Raw genomic sequence first — 15816 nt, forward strand, 5'->3', positions numbered from 1 at the left:
AAGATCATACCCAATTATGTCAATAGAAGCAGAGAGACAGCACTATTCTAAAAGACAGAGGATAGGGTAAAAAGATATTAAAAGCAGAACTAGATTCACTACAGTACCATAATGTTGCTTTGAAGCTGAAGGCCAACATGGTGTCCCTGTACAACTGTCATTTGCAACGGTTCCCAGACTGAAGGTCTAGCGAACACTTTCCTGAACAGAGGTCAGTGTATGGAATCAAGCCCAGTAGCCTCCTATCTACTATACAAACACCCGCCATCAGGGTTAAAGCCGGAAGAATTTTAGAAGTACAATTTTCTTTTACACCGTCACTGTTTGATTTTACTTTCTTAGCGTGAGAAGTGAAAACAAAATTTAATTTCTATTCACTTTTTCTGCAGTTTTCCACATCTACATTGCTAAGGCGTGTTTACACCTAGAGAAACAGTTTTATTCCAATGACCTCTTCAGTGTTTTTTGAAAACAGAATGGTCATGAAGAGTGGCAATGTAGCTATCATTGTAACATAAGAAAGTTAACGCTCTTGAAGATTTTCTGCAGTCTATGGAGTAAACTTTTTTAAAAATGAAATTTTTAATATTTGGCAACGAGAGACATAAAGATGCCTGCTGTAGTGGGTCTTTCTGTTCTTTGAACTGTGTCTCTCTGTATTAATGCCTAAAACTGCACAATACTCATATAAGTGTATTCTATTTTGGTAATTTTATACTACAGTGCATTTTGTAATACTGTATATTCAGTTCCTCCCATTGCACTGACATTCAAGCATGAATCAGGACTTGAAAGCAAAGTTTTCCATATTCTCTTGTTCCCTGGTTTTTTTCACTGTGGTTTAGTTCTAACACCACAGCTTTAAAGTCAAAATAGTACATGGAAAGCACATTTAGTTACAGAGGGAAAGCATATTGACATGCAAGTTATTATTTAAACATATATCCTAATAAGAAAAAAAAAAATGGAGGAACTGGAACAAAACTGTTAAATAACTACCTAAATAGCATATGACATTGCTTGGTAACCTGATAGCTGCTGCACACAGAAATCCAAATATTGATACTTGGTGATGAGTAAAATAAATTGATTTAGCACAACTGTATAAATCTTGACTCAGCCTCCCGTATGCCCAGAAAAGCAATGTTAGCGTTAATGAAAATAGAACCAGTGTAGCTGGAGAATAGCTCAGCAATTCTCTGCACTCAGCTGTTACTTTTAATATGGTCACTCAATCATAATCTAATCCAAGGGAAAAAAACTTGAAGGCCCTTCACACTAATTAATTTTACATTTGGAATTACCCCATAAAGCCCATTCAAATCAGGTTGCAGGTTCTCAGAGTGTACAGGACTGAGACTGAAAAAGGAAATGTGCAGCCCCTTTTTCAGCTTTGCTCATGGCTTTTGTTTGAAAATACAGTCTGAAGGGAGGGGAGGTTGGGGGGGGCAGTCTTTTTTCTTTTTCTGTGTTTTTGATGCAGTACTGTTGCAACTTAGGCACACACAGTGTGTAGGGTGCAGAAATTGGGAGGGTGCCTGCATGATTAGTGGAGAGAAGTTTCTTCAGAACGTTATTCAACATGCATCAGTGCAGGGCACCTGCCATGATTCACTTTCTAGAGGAACAATCTCACTCTTAATTAAGTATAATGGAGGAGTGTGGCCTCTAAACTTAAGACTTAAGTTAGGTACCTAAAACCAAGGAGTGTGAAAGTACTTGTGTATGTTCAGTTAGGCATCTAGTATTATTAAAATTACTAATAAAACATTTGAAATGAGACAGAAAAATCATTGCATGTGTATTTATACTAATACGTGACTTTACAGCTAACAATGAAAAGGTGCAGACAGTATGTACAATGTAGCAGGAATAAGGACATGAAGGAATCTCACATAGTTCTAAGTTGCTTTGATTTTCTTACATAGTGCATGTAGATGAGGTGTAACAAATAGTTTCATTTTCCCTGGATGAGCCATCAGTGGCAGTGTATAACTAAAGTGAAAGGGGAACATGTTTTAGGGGGAAAATGGAGCAACCAATTTTGGCTTTTTGAGCTAAATCACTTGTCTTTCTTGCAAGGTGGAGATTAATTATTAGTCTCTGTAAAATTACTGTTGATATTTGAGAGTGACATCCATTAGCTACCTGTTGTCTAAGTTGGTTTATAAAGGTTGTTTCAATTTCACAGCACTCACCAGGAGCTTTTGTCTCTTCTGATTTTCACATATTTGCTTTTTATTAATAGCAGAATTTTACTGACTATTATGTTATCCAGTTAGCACACTTGCATTTCCAATCTTGATTTTTAACTTTTTTTAAAGCCTTTTTGATCTTCTTGTAACACTGATAATGCTGAAGTCCTGCATTGTTATGTATTATTAATAAGCATGTAGCACACACAGTATGTTCCCTTTCTGGCACCATGCCTGTTCAATATGTTTTGCAGGCAGCTGTTTCCTTGGATTGTCTATTTTCTCTCTGCGCAGTGCAGCTTTGAGATTATAATGCTAAGATATATGATGTTTTTACAGCTTATTTTTTCTCTTCAGAAATTATTCTTATGAAACTCAGTCTACTTCGGTATGCTTGCAAGTTTTCTTACATGGCACTTGTTATCTGGTTCCAACATGTATTGTTGAAAAATGTACTTATGTGTCACTCATGCCTTGGAGCACAGGACAGATTATGTCTTTACGTTCATGTCAACCCCGTTTATTTGTGTGTGTATTGCATCTTGAAAATGGAGACAACTGCATTGGATTGATTTAGTGGACAAGCACCTGGCATATGTGAGCCAATTACACAAGGGACTGCTTAAAATCCTACTTCCCAAACACGGCAGGTAGAAACAACCAAATTGTCTGCCCATTCTCTGCAGATCACAAACAAGGCAGAACACTAAAACAATTACAGGAACCTAAGTGCTGAGCAAGGCCTCTTGCATGGGTGAATTGGCAATAGTTGCCACAGAGCTGCAACCATGTAATATTGGAAGATCAGAGCCTAAAGAAGGCCTTTGGTACTTCTGACAGGAACTGTGCAGGTATTTAGTAAAGAAAATATATAGAATGTTTTCATTTGGGGCAAGGCACACAGTTTATCCCAAAAGGGCGTGAAATAAAGGTATGTATTTCTATAGGGGTCAATGTAAGCAAAGATAATGGAAATAGAGAATTGACCAACAGGGGAGGCTCCTAAAAATTGAGATACTTGTATCTAATTACAACTCCAAGTCTGTGAATGCTGATATGTATCCTTTTGCCAAAGCTTTTAAAAAGCTTTCTTGTGTTTTTAAAGTAGCTCAGCAAAACAGACATTCACCGATTCAGGTAAATTAGTATGGATTCAGGCAAACTGCAACCAAACTGCAACATCATTGTATACTTTTCTTACAGTGAGTGTATCCTGTTCAGCTATTTATAGATATTGTTAAAATCATTTATAGTCCTCATGATCAGGGTTCTAGACAAGCCTTTGTATGAAGCAATACTCCTCTCCCCTTCCATCTTTGTATCCTTTTGAAGAACTCCAGAGCCAACATTATTGTTAACTGTGTCTTAGAGGATCTTTGCTTTGGCAACTGACAAGGCAAGCTCTCATATAATATAGGGGGGTCAGTGAAAGCTGCACAAGAAGCACAGAAACCAGGCAGAACACTACTGATGTAATTGGTATTTGATTTAAGATAGTTGATATGAAATTCTAGTAGAAATGGATTTCCCAATTTTATCAGAGTGCCTTTATGTGTGGTAAAAAGCTATCTGATCTTCTGCTAAGGAGGCAGTAAAACAATCCTGTCAAATTTATGCTATCTAGAAGAATGAAATAGAACTAGGTATTAGCCTAGAGAAGGAAGCATTTTGGAACAAAGAATTACTAACTTAATAAAAGCAATATCTAAATGCAGAGAGTAGGGTTTCTGTCCAAACAAGCATTTGGTGGAATAAAGTTGCAATTCATCTGAATAACATTTTGTTTCAAAGTTTTTTAATTAAAGTAATAAAGGGCATTTCTGTAGAACTCTCAGTGAAACAAATTAAAAATTACTGTCATCATTACAATCAGGAGATGAAAAATATTTTAATGCTTCTGTCCCAATGTAATGTTATTTCTAGTGAAGAGAACTTACCAAGAAACTCTGCACTGTTTAAAGGCAATACTTTGTCATGAAATCCAGGTCTCTACTAGGAGCTAGGAGAAACCTGGTCTTTTATGCTCAAGCTATAAAAAGTTATAGAAAAATCAACAGCACTTCATAGACTGTTTTTATCAGATGTAATTCTTTATTACTGTTCACAAGCAAGCCGAGAGTTAAGATGCGTATTACGTGTCTGAATGGCATTAATTACAATGCCTCCTGTTCAGCTAATTTCTTTTTCTTTTAGGTGGTTTATGTCTAAACACAACTGAGCTTACAGTGGATGTACTGTAGATAATATGTGAGGTTTAAGATATTGTTCACCTTTTTGCTAAAAGCTGGAGCATTTTTTAAGAAAGTCAGTTGCATAGTTACTGCTTGAAAAATGTGATGCATTATGCACAAATCACTCTGAAAATAAATTTTAAGCTGTTATGATGTAAAACATATTTATGTTCATTGCTTTTCCTTTTTAGTCTTTTATGATTAACAATATGTTGTGCAGAGATCTACTGAATATATTTCATTCTTTTTAAGAAATGCTTCACATTCATTTTGATGCCATATGGGGAAAACACTGGGGGCTTTTTTGCTCTTCTGCTCAGTGTCATTAGACTAGGTTATCTTTTCCATTCTAACCTTAACAGTATTTTCCTGCATTCTTTACTGTCTACATACTGATGCAATTAAGACAGTCTGATAAGCTGAATAAGCATTTTCAGTGAAAGCTTATTCTGTCATACATAAGAAGTCTTGTAATGTCAAAGAATCTGTATGACCTTATGACCCAAATTTCCGGGACAGAGCAAAAGATTAAATAATCACAATCTTTGTATCTCACATGAATATAAGAATAGATGAATTGGGATCTACATAAACTAAAGACTCTATGTTTTGTCAGAATGATTTCATCATAACCTTTTTTTTACTTAAACACCGCAGTGTAAGTCATTTGTCTATGTAATAAAGCAAGATTCTTAAGATCAAGAACAATGAACATAGCAATTGGTACGTGAACATAAAAGAAAAATGCAGACTAAGTGGCTAGTATTTTATGTGTCTAGGCACAGACTGAATACAGAATTATTCACCAACGCCAGTAAACAGCCATTTCAAACAGCAATTTTCAGATTTTTGGTTTCTTAACATTCTTTAAAGACATGGGTTTGTAGATCCTCAAAATTAGGAATCTCATCTAGGAATCAGTTTTTGCAATTTGTGAAAATTGTCAATTAAAGAAAAATAATTACAAAGATCAACCTATCTTCAGAGTCATAGTTAACATTTTCTTTCTAGATAGTATCTTCTTGTGTATGTCACTTCATGTCTGGAAGGTGAAACTATCATCCAGTTGCCTTATGCCCTGTGAAGTATGTTTTATCTGCTAAGCAGAACACAATATACTGTGTCTTCTCAGCCCTGGCAGCAGCTGGCAAAAAAAAAGCTTTATGTATGTATGTAAGCAGCTCAATAAAGTGGAATACTTAAAAAAACCTAAACCAGGTTTCCAGGACTAAGCCAGAATGTTAGGCTAATATTGCCTGCAGTCTTCTACTTCAGAGATGGCCCATAACTTTCAGAAATTTTGTAGCATTTGTGCTGTTTCAACAGTATGCCTCAAAAAAAGTTAAGAATGTGGTTTCCCTCTTTATTGAAGTCTTTCAAACAAGCCTTTTTCCTGTGGTATATGCAGTCTAACAATAGGTGGAAGAAGTAAAAATATGAACAAGAATGGGATGTTTCTATGTTCTGAAACAGTGTATTAAAGCTCTTTAGTGAAAGAAATTCCCAAGGTGTTCAGAAGAGCCAGTAAACTGTGAACACTGAAATGGATATTTAATACAATTAGGTATAATGGTACAGTTTTTGGTGTTATTCTTAATCCATGCATTAATCAGACTCCAGTAGTGACCTTAAGATTGATATTTCTCAGAACAGAGATACAGAGTATCCTTGGCATTTTTCTCCTCCCTCATCCTACACCCTCTGCCAGCAAAGCTTAAAGGAGGCATGCAATACTTCTTTGGATTTAGGCATCTTGGGCAGGGCAGGACTAAATTAACAATCCTTCCAGTAGCCACTGCACAGAAACATAGAATACCATAGCTTCTTTAACTGTAGAATAAAACTTTTGTAGTTTTCTTTGTAGTTTTGATAACACCACAGTATCTGGTTCCTCAGTGACTATATGAGCCTTGTCAGTATAGCTTCAGTTGATCTGTGCAGTATAGGATGAGGTGGGAACAAGACAGAACCTCTGAGATGTCACAGCTTACCAGTGTCTGTTTTGACCCCAGAGTGAGACTTTTAATGAAATTTCTAATGCAACCAGTAGCCCTTTAGCCTGGAAAATGTGGAGTAGGAAGTTGACCCAACAGAAATCCACATACATGTGTATGTCTGCATTATACTCGAGATGCTTCATAATAACAGACTTCAGCTAAAGGGAATGTCATTTACAGAAAACAGATTATTTTTTTCATTACATAAATTAGATTGTGCTGGGCTAAAATTATTTTTTAAAAGAAGTGGTTTTATGATTCTTAATAAGTTAAAACTATGACATTTCTTAACATAAACTTACTAAGACAAATTAATGTACAGCGATATTTCCCAGCAGTTGCCTGTGTTCAGTTTTTCAGAGTTCAACCTGAAATGTTTTAAGCATGATTTTTCAGAGGTGTTGAAAGCCTACTACCTCTACTGAACTTGGTTGAAAAGCTCAACATGACCTGGCAGTGTGCGTTTGCAGCCCAGAAAGCCACCTGTATTCCAGGCTGCATCAAAAGAAGTGTGACTAGCAGGTCGAGGGAGGTAATTCTCCCTCTCTACTCTGTTCTGGTGAGACTCCACCTGGAGCAGTACTGTGTTCAGCTCTGGGGCCCCCAACATAAAAGGACATGGACCTGTTGGAGCATGTCCAGAGGAGGGTCACGAAGGTGATCAGAGGGCTGGAGCACCTCTCCTATGAAGACAGGCTGAGAGAGTTGGGGTTGTTCAGCGTGGAGAAGAGAAGGTTCTGGGGAAACCTTAGAGCAGCCTTCCAGTACCTAAAGGGGGTCTGCAAGAAAGCCAGAGAGGGACTTTGTGCAAGGGCGTGTCATGATAGGACAAGGAGTAATGGCTTTAAACTGAAAGAGAGTAGATTTAGACTAGATGTAAGGAGGAAATTCTTGACTGTGAGGGTGGTAAGACACTGGAACAGGTTGCCCAGAGAGGCTGTGGATGCCCCATCCCTGGAAGTGTTCAAGGCCAGGTTGGATGGGGCTTTGAGCAACCTGGTCTAGTGGAAGGTGTCCCTGCCCGTGGCAGGGGAGTTAGCTGGAAGTAGATGATCTTTAAAGTCCCTTCCAACCCAAACCATTCTATGATTCTATGATTCTATTTGCAACTGCAAGTAGTCACGAAAACCCACTGTGTCTTGTATTGGATATGTAAGAAGACTGACGAATAAGTCTGAAAATTTTGGCAATGTCTGAGTGCCACAGATGTTACATCAAATATTGTTAACATCTGAAATAAATAACCACAATGCATGGACCATCACACAGAACTGCAATGTTAAAAAGTGGAAGTGTATTCAGCATTTATATTCCTTTCTCCACCCTTTTAACAGAACACTGTTGTGCTCTAATAAAATCTTGCTTGCTCATAGACTTGTTTTCCTTTTACTTGATCCTGTGTTGAATTCGTCATAATCCTATGTTTAAAGCATCAGTCTGTTCCCATGGAAATGACTGATGTCACACATTCATTTAGAACTTCATGACAGGATCAAATATAAAAAGAAAATGGGGCTAGAGAAGAAGAAAACCATTGTTCAAATAGCAAAGCTTAGGTAATAAGCTAAAAGGAAAAAGTGCACAAGGATATACAAAGAATAAGGCGATTTATTATTTAAGTCCGTTGGAGGAAAATTGTTTAAAATTTTCTCTTTCAAATACAGAGTGATGTTTTTAGAGTTATATGTAAAAAACATATACAAGTGTATCATAAAACCAAGCTTTCTAAACTTTTACACCTTGAACTATCACATATACCAAAACAGAAGTATACAAAGTAGCCACAATAGTGAACAAGAAGTGAAGATAGGTGGGTTTTCTTAATGAAAAGAATAGGAAAATAAATAAGTTTTAATTAAGAGATGGTACATATACTCTTTATTCATTACTGGAAAACTTAATTGAAGTACCATTTAAAGATTTATTCAAATTAGTTTTGACATGTTCACAAAGTGACATTTCTCTGAGATCAGATTCTGCATCTTTTTAGTCATTTTTACTGTATCTAAGACTTAATTTCGTGGGCTGGCTGAATGATAACAATTTCAAGACAGCAATTTTTAGAAAAAGATGTAAAGAGGTGCTACAACCTTCTAAATATATTTGTAAAAATTCTAGTAAGTGGCAAAGCAATTTCTTTCATAATTATAGGACTAAGAAGCTTCATAAATAGGATAAAATTTAAAAATATATTGTTTTCCTCAGTATTTCCCTATCGGCTAGCTTAGATTGTTTGCCACTTACATTGCTTTTCAGATATTCCACTCTTAGGTGTCCACTTTTTCTCATGGATATGTAGGTTCCAAAAGCCTAGAGAACCCAGCAGAGCAACTAGGTGTCCTAAAAGTTGTGTGTTGAAATGCTCTGTATCGTGATACCCAGCTCACTTTTTGAAGAATTTAGCAGTAAATTTCACTTTTTATGCCTGATAAAACTCATGAATATAGTGTTTGTACAGAGTAACAGAGGCCACAGTGCTTACATTAAAGATGCGTCATACAGGTGGAGCTCATAAAAAATGCAGGTGAAGCATACTGTAGACCCTTTCTATTCTGTCCCCTTTCTAACAAGGGGACAGATATGCCCAGATCTTGCCTAAACTCAGAACCAGGAGATAGCTGGAATGTGCAACTAGACCTGAATAGGTGGAGAACCACCATTTGCATGTGACCTGGGGATCTAAGAAAAAGGAATAGATATCCTTTTGTCCTCTGGTCTATCTTCTGGGTTAGATAAATTTATAAACCACTTCTTGTTACTCAATTTGTGCGGTATTTGAATACTTACCCTGTATCAGCAACAGCTGCACACCTAAGACCCCAGTGCAAAACCCATTGGGATCAATGGGGAGGTCACACTGACTTCAAAAACAAAGTGAATTGAGCCAAGATGTTAAAAGGAAAAGCTTGTTCTGTGGAAAAAAAAAAAAAAAAAAAGAGTCTTGGCAATGTTATAAAGTTGGGCACTCTGAGGTTGCTTATAGCTAACATATTCCATCTTCATACTAAGGAGTTTGTGCTACGTAAGGTTAGCTTGTTAGTATCTAATTGGAAGCCAGGCATAAACTTCTTTCAGTCAGCACTTCATTAAATTTACAAGCATTCCCACACACACTTGTGTGTGGGGTGCAGAATAGATGAGAGACATTTAACTACTTGGAGGCTGGCTTTGGCACAGAGCTATTCATCCAGACCCACTGGGTTTTTTTCTGTATGTGAAAGGCAAAAGCAGAAAACTATTCCATATTATAGTCAGATGCTGCCTACATTTGTCCACCTGCCCACATCATAAAATGGTTTACAATTGTAATAAATGTAGCCATTCAGACTAAGGTTTGCCATGCTGAATGCCTGCCTCAGGCTTTGGCTAAGTTTAAACTAGAATGGCCCAGTCATTTCTAAGATTGGCCTTGGAAGTGATTAATTGTCTTGAAAGATAGGCCACCTAGTCTTATGTGTCATCTCTCCCTGTCTTGTTACAGAGAACTACACTTTGTCGGTGACATCACTAGAATATCAAGGATGTGCCTTTTCCTAATTTTTCACCTTTCTGTCAGAAGTCATGCAAACTGGCTAAGTTGCAGTATTTCCATCTTGGAGGGCCTACAGTTTAGAAATGAACTGTATGAAAAGACAGGTATGTTCTGATAAAAGTGGTGCCATATGGTAATATTGAAGCAGTGTCATAGCAGGAGCTAAATCCATGCAAATATCTGTTAATTTTTCTTCTGCACTGTTTGAAATCACTTTTAAAGCTACATTTTGTATATAGTCACTATATCAACCAAAACAAAGTACTGTCTTTAAACACTGCTGCTTTTTTTCCCCTCAGTGGATCAATGAACTGCTATAAAGTAACAAGTTATTCATAAAGCTGTGCTGGATTCTCAAAAATAATATGAATAACATTGTATGACCTATTAATACCAGTTCAGGTCACGTCCTCACATGGGAAGTTTGCAAGAGCTTAAAGATAAATGTGAAAAAAATTTTTTGCTTTAAGGTGGCATAGCTATCCATATGAGAGACATCAAGGATGGAGGGAGGAGAATTAGGAAACTCACTCAGACTCTCGATTTCTGTTGTCCAAACCTACCTCATAAAAGTTTTCAAGCAATAAGGTTCAAGATCAATTAATTCTTTGCAATGCTGGGCTTGTCAGTCATAAATTACTTGTAAAATTTCTCAGAGAATTCATAGGTGTCCTTGTTGTCCCTCTTAGTCCTCCTCTCCAAGAAAACCTTGTGTACAGGAATCATAGGTAACAAGATTTCCATGAGGTCAAATGGAAAGAAGTAAATGCTGTTTGGTCTCAACAACTGCAATACCGCTGCAAGACTATTTCAAAGAGGTGGATACTTTTTCATCCTCTCCCAGGAAAATTCTGAAAGAAATTGTAAGACCTGCAATCTTCCCTTCTAATAAGTGCTAAAAATACAGGAAAGGACTTTTTGTAAAATTAAACTTTCACCTCTGACCTACATATTTATTTTTCCCTTCTTAATGACAAATTACACAAGCAAAATGACATGCATTTGCTAATGCTTTTTTCCCTTAAATGGTTTCCTAGCATGCTCAGATTCAATTCCCTAGTTATGCCTTAACGTTGCTGGGTATATTTTTTGTTATACTATAATGCTACTGAATTATTTTATTTTATAAACTTAGGAGTTTCCAAAGAAAGTAACTCTTTTTACAAGACTTGGCAGATGAACAACAAGACAATTTTGGCAAAAAAAAGCTCTTTTAACTGACTAAACAGAAAATATATATTCTGGTTTTATGTTCATTGGAAATTTTTACTGCATAACACTGTAAATTTATTAATTTGGGGGTTTAAATTAAAGCAGACAACTGAAATTGGATTATGGTTGGACAATTCATACAAGATTATATTTTTATTCATTCAGCTCCATGACAAAGTAGTAGAAGACCTCCACTGTGTCTTCAGATGAAATTAACTTTAAAAGTGTTGAATAAGTTTCCAGATAAACACAGTGAAATTCTGGTACCACTGAACTCAATGGCTATATTCCTTTTAACTACATTAGGGCCAGGAGTTCACTTTATTTTATCCTGAAAAAAATGTTTCCTTGTTTTTTTGTGTATCATTTTAATCCAAATTCGGAATATTTCTTCTGCCTGCTCTGCCTTTCTGCTAAATTAGATGTATTTTCTCATAAACCATGTTACTAGAAAGACACAGTGCAATTCCAATCCCCTGCATTTGAAAGTGACTGTGGATTTTATCTGCTTTAATCTGACTACATGAAAAGGTCTCATTTTTAGAAAATTTCAGTTCCTCACTCTGAGAAAGCCATGCTCCTTAAAAGGTAAGGTAACTGAAAAGGGGTGACATGTAAAAGTAGCAAGGAAAGTAAAGATACTGCATCTAGGCAGATCTATGTTTACAGTGGTACATGATATAGTTAGAGAAAACTTGTATTTAAACTGGATCAGGAAAAACAATTGATTCCTATCAATGAGAACAAATAAGAGAATTACTACAGTATGAACTGAAAATCCAATAATATGACAATTTTTAGATTAGCCTGGAAAAACAGTGAAGAATGTTCTTTTGCATTGATGGTAGGTGTGATTTAACTGCATTTTTCCAACTGTAGTGTCTGTGATTCATTGCCTGAAATCAAAGTAAGGAGAAGGATCAGAAAAAAATGCCTAGTCAAAGGAATTACAAATCCCTTTTCTTAAGAATTACATTTTCCAAAAGTAATTCATACATTTTTTATTACTACAGCCTAGCTAATAAGTTTCAAAAACATCTTTGTTGGACTGTACAGCTTATTCACATTATAAATGTGAAATACCACGGTTTTCTGTTTATCTGCAATTTTGAACTAAATCAAGCTCCTAGTTAGATCTGTATGCAAATTTTGATCCAATGAGCTGAAGCTTTTTCAAGAGAGAATTGGGTCTTCTTACCAACATAATTCTTATTGCTGTGCAATAAAATAATAATAGTAATAATTTGACGTTTCAAAAAGGAATTGATGAGGTGATAAAGTGTTTAATTAGGTAGAAATCAGATACAGGTCAAGATGTTATAGCAAATCTAAAAGATAATGAAAATAATTTATAAGTGAAATAATCCCTTCAAAAAGTGTGATTATAATAGACACATATTTCTTAAATAGAACCATAATTCAGAAAGCACTCAGGGAGCAGAGATAGCTAAATCACTACCTGGCTTTTTCATTAGGGAAAAGTTATTTCATTATTATTAGGACACAGTAAGTTTTCGGTAGTGGCTGAAGTCAGATCCAGAGCAAATCATAATGACTATATATGCATTTTTACATGTTATGAAAAGAAAACGTCATCCAATTACATTAAACTTCACTCTGTAAGCTTTTGTTTGTAACAATAGTGATAAGCTGCAATTAATAAAAGATTTGACGCAATGGAGATTAAGAGAAGAGTAAAACACTAACATCTAATGAAAGCCAGACTAGAAATAATATAACCATCTTATCCACTCTTAGTAAGGACTGGGAGTATGATTCCTTATTCTACGTACCAGTGACTCTTGCAACATCTCCACTACTATATATATATTTTAGTCATATGATTTAGTTTTTTGTAGTCCTGTGAGGAGCAGGGAGTTGGACTCGATGATTATGGGTCCCTTCTAACTTGAGATGTTCTATGATTCTATGATATAGCTGGCAATGGTAAATCCTCATATGGCTGGGCCTGTGTTCCTGAGTAGGGACACATATGGTTTGTATAGCTATAGATAAACACATGAATTCCTTGATGGTTATCTAAACATTGATTCTTTGATTGTACTCATAAGACAGCAATCCAATCATCACTATTCCTAAGTACATTGCAAATATTGATTAATTTTTATACATAATGATTTCTGAGGCAGAGAAGGTTTGTTAAGGTAATAAGCAACTGGGGCCAAGACAGATTACAGAACTGCACAAAGTAGGGCTAAAGGAGCTTCAAGGAATAGACCTATTTATCCTCATTCCCAAAAAAAATAACATCCTGACAGATCCTTGTCTAAGGTGCCTTAAAAATTTCCAGCAATGGAGACTTCACAGCCTTCACAAGTGATCTGGCCCAGTGCTTCTCAACCCTTTCTCTAAGTTTTCCTCAATGCCCAGTTCTAATTTTTCTTGCTGTTGTTGAAGCTTATTACTTCTCATCTTATCCCTCTTGACAGACAATATATAATTACCTTATTCTTTGCAGCAACTTTTATGTACATGAAGATTCTTATCTGTATTATTCCTTAGTCTTTTCTTTGTTTAGGTTAATTAAGCTCAATTTTCCCAGTCTTGTAGGTCCTGTGTTTGATGATCTCCTTCTCATGGCCCTATTCTGGATTCTCTGCCATTGGTTGGATTTTGCTTCATGTTCTTCTTGAAGGTAGTGTCCAAGACAGAAAACACCAAAAGCCTTAATAATGCAGAATTTCTATCTGCATCTTGTAAGTTCTTCTCCTCTTTATGTGTCCCAATATGCTTTTTTCCAACAGCATGATTTTGTTAACTCATGATCAACTGTTAATCCATTACAAGTCACAGGTCACCTCAGTGGAGGCCTGTCATGAGCCAGGTGCTGCTTATCCTGCAATTGTGCAATTGAACATTCTTGTCTGAATATGGTAACTTGCATTTACTGTTGAATATCATCCATTCACTTGCATCTCCTTTCTCCAATTTTGCCAACATCATTTTGAATCTTAAACTTGTCTTCCACTTCACAGACAGTCTCAGCTCCAAATTGTCTGCAAATTTAATGAACACATTATTACGGTTTCATAGTAGTAATGAAAATATTTAACAGATGAAACTAGGCACAGGCTACTGCAAAATCGCACTTGGTCTAGCTTTTGTTTAGCCATGAAAAACTGTCGACTCACCGCAATATTGTCGTACTACTGCTTTTGCATCCCCATTTTAGCATTTCATCTTGATCACACTTCCCTAGCCTACTAAGCATCTGTCATGTGAGACAGAAGACTCTTACAGTAGTAAAGATATATACCATCTACTTATTCTTCCTTGCCCCACAGCCTGTTGCCCTGTGGTAGAGTAGGATAGCTTAGTGTGTTCATGATGAACTCCTGTTTGTTCTCACCTGTTTCCTCACTAACTTTCAATAGTTTACAAATAGATTGATCCATAAGCTTTCAGTTTGCCTCCCATTTTTGAAAGAAACAATATATTTCTTTTCTTCCCAGAGCATCACCCCATTTCTCAAGAACAGCTACTGCAATATCTGAGAGAGCTTCAGATGATTGTTTAAGCAAGAATCTCACAAATCCTTACTCTGGATTTGTAAGAATCCAAAGCTGAAATTCTTTGGTCTCTGACGATTTGAAAGCATCCAGTTTACTGAAGTATTCTTATGCTGTCACGTACAGGTATTGTCTTGGCCGCTTGCTTGCATTAACTTTATTAGAGAATGCTAATCCAAAAATACTAAACCTTTAAATTTTGTCTGTAATATCCATCATTAGTTACTCCTTTCTATCCTGTAGCAGAGCAGCAATTCCCTTCTCAGTCTTATAGTGCTGATGTGCATATATGCTTCTTGTTCCTGTTGAAGTATCTAGCTCATTTTGTAACTCAGACCTTCATGTGTGCTTACATAACTGAACCTAGTTTCCACCTTCTGTGTGTTTTACTTATGCTTGGTGCCAGTGAAACCCATCATTAAGCAAATTGCTCCCTTCCTACATTCCCCATCTCCTGCTTTGTGTCCTTAGTATCACTTCTTTACCAGTTCTTTTAAACCTCCTACTTCTTTGACTTGTCTTCCTGATTTCTGCATTTTTTCAGTCTGCTGATTTCATTTTACATTGCTGCATCTTTAAAAGTGATCAGCTTTCATGTTATGGTCACTCTGATCCACTTTAGTGTGCACTCTCAACATTCTGAAACTCATTGGTTAGAATCCAACTTTAAAGACTTTCACTTTTTGCATACTTCACTGTCTGCATCAAAACTTTATTACTAACTCATTCCAAGAACTTGCTGAGCAGTCTGCATACTGTCCTGTACCTTCCCCGAGGTCACACCAAATTTCTGCAGAATTTAGCTGAAATTACTTCTGATAACCACACAACATCTTTCTCCTGTGAAAATCTAAATAAAGATAATCGTGCATTCCTTGATCTAACATGTACCACTACTCCCCATGCAGTTTATCTGGAGGATTAGAAGTAGAAATATTGTTCCCATGTTTAGAACTATTTTTTCTTGTTCCATACTATCAGGCCTTCAAGCCAGATGGTGAGGGAACATAAATAAGAGAGCTTTTGCCACGCCTGAAAGGCATAGAGGTTGTTTGGGCCTGCTTCCTTCCTGCAACATTTTGGATACAAAAGGGAGAGTCCAGCACAAAGTTTACCAAA

General features: G+C 36.4%; 1 protein-coding gene across 5 annotated transcripts in view; it reads left to right on the plus strand.

Moving 5' to 3' along the window:
• LOC142027255 (uncharacterized) overlaps nucleotides 1-15816 on the plus strand; it is a 28101-nt gene that overhangs the window by 1603 nt on the left and 10682 nt on the right. Inside the window, exons 2-4 of one of the 5 annotated variants that reach the window (XM_075021057.1) lie at nucleotides 9905-10059; nucleotides 13731-13884; nucleotides 14641-14823. The exons of 1 other annotated variant lie outside the window; for it this stretch is intronic. The gene's annotated coding sequence lies outside the window, so the exon portion shown is untranslated. The remainder of the gene's footprint in view (nucleotides 1-9904; nucleotides 10060-13730; nucleotides 13885-14640; nucleotides 14824-15816) is intronic. 3 more of the 5 variants (XM_075021059.1, XM_075021058.1, XM_075021060.1) reach the window with 3 other exon arrangements.

This window comes from Buteo buteo, chromosome Z (assembly GCF_964188355.1).
Source record: "Buteo buteo chromosome Z, bButBut1.hap1.1, whole genome shotgun sequence".
Lineage (NCBI taxonomy): Eukaryota > Metazoa > Chordata > Aves > Accipitriformes > Accipitridae > Buteo > Buteo buteo.